We start from the raw sequence: 6540 nt of genomic DNA on the forward strand, positions 1-6540 counted from the left end.
TAAGGCATTATTACTAGGTCTCTGCCATATTGCTACTCGATTTGCCATCATTTATTGCTCAATTCCCATATTATCTCAAGTCATGAGATGTGACTGGGGAGATAAGATGTGCCTAGGAATTGAACAGTCCCTAAAAACACCGTATTAATTATTATCTCACCCTATTGAACAGTCCCTAAAAACACCCTATTAATTATTATCTCACCCTATTGAACAGTCCCTAAAAACACCCTATTAATTATTATCTGTGAGACCAGCAACAGCAGACATCCAGAAAGATAAACATCTCAACACAGTCAATTCAGTCCAAGAGCCCAAGTAGTAATTCATCCATTTCAGAGAAATAAGTGTGGAAAGAAGAGTGAACGGGAAAAAAGTGGGCGAGTAAAGGCGAGAGGAGAAGAAGGGAAAGGAAAGACTATAGTCCTTGCTTTGGTGTTCGAGTAAGTATTGAAACACTTCAAATTAATAGTGTTCGATGTTTGTTGATAGAAATATGTCGTGATAAGTTCCATTAACCAGTGGGAAAAACCAAAAATGGTGGAAGAAATTGTCACTGCTTCTGCTGCTCCATTCTGATAAAAAAAAAAAAAATAGGGACACTATTTTCACCAGGAGATTAATATTTTTATGAGTAAGTGTAGTAATATTAGCAACTTTTTGGCATTCTTTTCCTTGCAAGTACATAGGCTTGCCTAGACTGGTGCATAAGCGTAAGACTGTCCATATACTTACTATTCATATTCAATATTTTATTTTTATTCAATAAAACTCTGTGTGGTTTGAGAGCTGAACCAATTATTACCAGGCAGAGAGCTCTTGCAAATAATCTATAATTTCAAACCTGAAGCCCCAAAGGAAGAGTGAATTCCATAGATGACTTTGATTTTGGCACCCTTCTCCTCCTTTACATGGCCTGGTTTTATCAATAACAAAAATTTCACACACCTTGCCAGGGATCAAAATGCTACTGTTGGTGACTCCAACCTGAGTGGAACAGCTATTTGTAATAGTCACATAGTGTGTGTGACTTCATTTAACTATCTCAACCTTTAAAGACTTTTCGTGCCCATATTTTGCAAAGGCTTTCGTTTTATTGCTGGACAGTGCCTCCACCAACATACAAGTTACACAACTTCCTCCTCAAATAAATTTATTTACTCTAAGCAAACTTCTCAGACAGTTGAATGTTAACATGTCAATTTTGAGTTTCATTTTAAAGCTTTCTAAAACGTATAGTTGACTTCACTGTCTTACCTGTAAGTTTCCATGCTAGAGCCTTGGCTGTTGACAGCATGACCAGGGGGCTGAATGACATCGTTTGTCTTCCTGGAGGCAATAAACGGCCAGCCTCATACACTGACCCGTTTATTACACGTATGCTTTTAACAGGGCACAGATGTCTGCAAATAATTTCCTCTTATGTTCGTCTTCTTCAGACTGTAGAGTTCTGTTAAACGGAAAGGCTCGGACTCTACAGTCAGGCACAAACGAAACTGAGTCCTCACTTTAACATCTACTCTTTGAACTTGAAGACTTTATTTTATCTTCTGAGCTTCCAACTCCCACCTCCCAATCTGTAAATTCAGAACATAACTTCCTGCCTCAAAGAATTAGTGTAAAGATTAAATGTGACATTTGCCGCCATGCCCAAAATTCTTCAACGGCCACCTCTTATCTACACAGTATCTAACTTAAGCTCCTTTGCAACATCTAAGGTCTTCCAAGATTGGCCCTTGTTCTTCCTTTCTTCACCCCTCCAGCAATACTGCTCACTTGCTCCTTGAACACACCTTATCTCTCTCCATGCTTTTGCACATGCTAGCTCTTCTGCCTGAAACACTTGCCCTCTCTTGTTCACCTGGCCAAATCAGTTTATTCTTCAAGCCACAATTTAAATGGCTTCCCAATTCTAAGAGATCTCTCTCGAATCCAGGCTGGCTTCAGTGCTCTTTCTCCATTCCTCTAGAACACTTTGTCCTTACCCATATTAAAGCAAACATCGTACTGTATTCTAACTGCTTGATTACATATCTATATCTGCATCAGACTGCAAATCCCCCGAGAGAAGAGACAGTGTCTTTCCATTACAGTTGGCATACAATATTACATAAGATTCAGTTATACAACATAGCGATCAGACATTTATATGATTTGTGAAGTGATCTTCTCAATAAATCTAGTACCCATCCGACACCATACGTTGTTATTACAGTATTATCGACTATATTCCTTATGCTATAATTTACATCACCATGACTATTTTGTAACTACCAGTTTGTATTTCTTAATCCCTTCCCCTTTTTCACCACATCCCAAACCCCTTCCGTCTGGTAACCATCAAAATGTTCTCTGTATTAATGAGTTTGTTTCCATTTTGTTGGTTTGTTTATTTTGCTCCTCAGATTTCAAATGTAAGTGAAATCATGTGACATTTGTCTTTCTCTGTCTGACTTACTCTACTCATCACAATATCCTTTATGTCCATCCATGTTGTCGCAAATGACCAAATTTCATTCTTCGTAATAGATGAGTATTCTTCTATTGTATATATGTACCATATTTTCTTCATTCATCCACTGAAAGACACCCAGAATATCTCCATATCTTGATTATTGTAAATAATGCTGCAATGAACATATGGATTCACATGTCCCTTCCAACTAATGTGTTGGGTTTCTTCAGATAAATACCCAGAAGTGGGATTACTTGGTCCTTCTCTCTCTTGTTATTGCCTTTGTTTTAAAGTCTATTTTGTATGGTATAAGTATTGCTACCCCAACTCTATTTTTTTTCCCCCTTCTCACAAAATATCTTTTTTTTATCACCTTATTTTCAGTTGAATCTCTTGTAGGAAGCACACGTGAGGGTCTTGTTTTCTTACCCATTCGTCTCCTCTATTTTTCGATTGGAGCATTTACATCTAAAGCAATCGTTGACGGATATGTAGTTATTGCCTTATTCATATATTTGATATTTTTTCTTTCTCTTAAAAAAGTCATACTGACGTTTATTGTAATACCCGTTTGGGGGTGACGAACTCCTTTAGCATTTTCTTGTCTGGAAAGCTCTTTATCTGTCCTTTAATTCTAAGTGATAACTTTGCTGGATAGAGCAATCTCGGTTGTGGGTCTTTAGTTTTCATGTCTTTGAATATATCATGCCAATCCCTTCCAGTCTGCAAACTGTCTGTTCAGAAATCAGCTGACAGACTTACGGGAGCTTCTTTGTAAGTAACGAACTGTTTTTCTCTTACTGCTTTTAAGATTCCATCTTTGTCTTTAACCTTTGGCATTTTAATTATGATGTGTCTCGATATGGGCATCTTTGGGTTCATTTTTTGGGGGACCCTCTGTGCTTTTTGGACTTGTGTGTCTATTTCCTCTGACAGAATCGAAAAGTTTTCAGTCATTATTTCTTCAAATAGGTTTTCAATGCCTTGCTGTCTCTCTTCTCCGACTGGTACGCCTATGAGATGCGATAGTTGGTATGCTTGACGTTGTCCCAAGGGCCCCTTGAACTATCCTTATTCTTTTGGATTCTTTTTTCTTGATGCTGTTCTGGTTGGGTGTTTCTTGCTACCTTATCTTCTAAATCTCTGATTCAATCCTCCGCTTCGTCTAATCTGTTGTTTCCTCCTAGTGTATTCATTTCAGTTATTGTATTCTTCATTTCTGACTGGTTTTTAACTGAAAAATTATAGATAATTCTAGAAGTCTTTTTAAATGCATATGAATGCCAAGAATTCTAGCTGGCAGTCTGTGTCCCAAGTGTCCATTTATCTCATTACCGTCAATGGGGAGGGGCTGAAGGAGAGGAAAAGCCAAAGAATTTCTCTTTTCTAAGGTCATATCCAGAATGTGGGTTATATAAAAAATAGCGAACTATAGTCAGTGATCATTATTAATAACTGAAGTTTATTGAACATTTTCCTGTTGCCAAGCACCAAACACACTATTTAATTCCCCATGTACTTATGCATAAGGAAAGTGTGAAGTGCAAGGACGGAGAGGTTTAGTAATTTGTCCAAGGCTCACAGTTACTAGGAGTTGGTGTAGGATTAGAATGCAGGCATTTTGATTCCTGACTTCTGTCTGTAGACTGCCAAGTCACAGCCACTAGGCTCACCTAATCCCCACAACATTGGTGGCTCAAAAAACTCTTTACTTCAACTTTCTATTTAGTTTTATTCATTTTTTCTCTCAAGAAATACTAGAATACTAAGCCATATGCATAGAGGTGGTGTATAGTGAGAAAACAAGACAGAGCCCAGGTCATGTTTCACATGCCTTAGAGTGTCGGGAAGGAGACAGAAAATGTTAATAAATAAACAAGAAAAAATAAATTTTCAAGGAGTGTTGTCACCATCATAGCAGCATGAGTCTACCCCTTTATATTAAAACCCTTAGGATATCTGTAACCCAACACTGGATCTTCTGCATGCCATACCGGGACACCTGAGAGATTCATAAATCTCTACATCTGAAGGTGGGTTAATTGGACCGCCTGGAGGTGATAGAACCAGAAGGCAGTGGTGGTAGAACCTGTGACTAAAGGTTGAAGGAACCTCATTGGAACCCAAGATCGAAGGCTCCAGGAACCGAGGTGGTACCAGAGACTGGAGGCTCCAAGAACCAAGATACTACCCAAGACCCAGGCCTACCCCATCCCCAGCACCAGTAGTGATTGCAAACTCAGCCTTCCCAGCAGGGGGCCCACAATCAAGGTCTTGGTGCAGGTAACAGTATCAGTGGTGCCTGCAGTCTGTGGCTACAGAAACAGTGCCAGCACCTAAGACCAGAGAGGCTCTGAGAATCATGGCAGCACATGCAATCAGAAGCTCTGGGAACTGTAGGGTGCCTAAGAGTGGAGTCTCTGGGAACAGTGGTGGTACCCATGACATGGCAGCACTGATAACAGCAAGGCATCAGCAACCTCAGAGGCACAAGCAGCAAAGGCAGTGAAAAGTGAAAAGTTCCAACTCTCAAATATAACTGGATGTGATTCAAAAAGATGTTCATTATTTCATGTAGTCTGGCAAAAGAAGAATTAATCAAGCACCATGAAAAGTTACAGTTCAACGGTATCACAAAAAGAAAATGAGAATTGTCTAGAAACTAAACTTAAAATAATGGAAGATTGCTACCTACCTGATAGAGAATTCAAAGTAGCTGTCCTGAAGAAACTCAGTGAGCTAAAAGAAAATTCAGGACATTCAATGAGCTCAAGAATAAAAGTAATGAACAGGAGTACTTTATCAAAGAGATTGAAAATCTAAAAAAGAACCAAAAACAAGTACTGGAGCTGAAGAACTCAGTAAATGAGATGAGGAATCACGGGGTTTACCTACTCCACTATCTTGACCAGAAATGTCATTTCCTTATACGTAGTCACCCTCAAGGTGGTGCCATCTCCACAAAATAAGCTGAGCAATATCCAGGCCCGGAGGAAGAACCTGCAAAGATGCTAATAACTAGAAAGTACAAATGATATGCATTTATCCCACAAGTCAGTGGAAAAGAAACCGGAGGTCACTCAGCTCATATGAAATCCTGAACGGCTTTCTGGTTCAATCATTCCTAGTCCCACTCATTAAACTTCCAGAGTTTTCCTGTTCTGAAGTGAGACTTAACTAGCAACTTCCAACCCACTTAGAGTTTCTAGATAAAATACAGAATACCGGATGCATTTGTATTACAAATAAATAATAACTGATTTTTAAAGTATAAGTATATCCCAAATATTGCATTGTTGTAGCCTCCAGCCCCAGAAAGACACACGGACCACCAGAACTCAGTGAGTTATAGGACACATGCTCTTTATTCAGCTAGCTGGGTCTGGCGGGGTACGCAGACCCCAGATTAAGCAGCCTTGAAATGTAGAGGTACAGAGTTTTTAAGCCTCAAATCCCATTCTTCATTCAGTCTGAACACAAAGGTCTATTTTTCTTCTATTCACTACCTGTTGACCCACAGGTCATGTGTGCAAGTGGGGGTACAGGAGCAGAAAGCTTATTGTTAGAATGTTATGTTCCTATGGATGACAGCCTATGTTCCCATGGGCGATAGCCAAACAGTAATTTTCCAGTCAGCACATTCCCCACTGGCCTTAGCGGAAAATTAAATCCTTGATTCTTCATGTGGAATTTGCTCATAGCCTCTATTTTGTAATACTAAAAGTCTAATAGAATTAATTTTCTTCCTTATATATGTAAACAAGAAATTGAGGAAACATGGCTAAAAGTTAACAAGAGGATGAGGAGGATTAAAGGTCTAGCTACAGCAGATAGAAGGGTTGTTAGCCATGGTGACCAATTGAACATTCTATGAAACTAGTTATTTGATTTTAGTCTCTGTTTTTCCCTGGCATCTAAATTTCTCTGTACTAGTCGTAAGCTCTCTCTAATTATTCCAGAGTTATTGGCATAGAAGCAACAGGTTTCACCTAGAGCTATACGTAATCTATCTTGTTCTAAGAATAATAAATTTAAACCTCTTCTATTCTGAAAGACTACTTCTGCTAGTGAATCAACTTGAAATT

The 6540-nt window shown here is 38.9% G+C and overlaps 1 protein-coding gene across 1 annotated transcript in view; it reads left to right on the forward strand.

Moving 5' to 3' along the window:
- The first annotated feature begins 277 nt into the window (after positions 1–277).
- The window catches only part of SULT1C4 (sulfotransferase family 1C member 4), a 28666-nt gene continuing 22403 nt past the window's right edge, over positions 278–6540 (forward strand). Inside the window, exon 1 of the mRNA XM_006904775.3 lies at positions 278–443. The gene's annotated coding sequence lies outside the window, so the exon portion shown is untranslated. The remainder of the gene's footprint in view (positions 444–6540) is intronic.

Source organism: Pteropus alecto, unplaced genomic scaffold, assembly GCF_000325575.1.
Source record: "Pteropus alecto unplaced genomic scaffold, ASM32557v1 scaffold2230, whole genome shotgun sequence".
Lineage (NCBI taxonomy): Eukaryota > Metazoa > Chordata > Mammalia > Chiroptera > Pteropodidae > Pteropus > Pteropus alecto.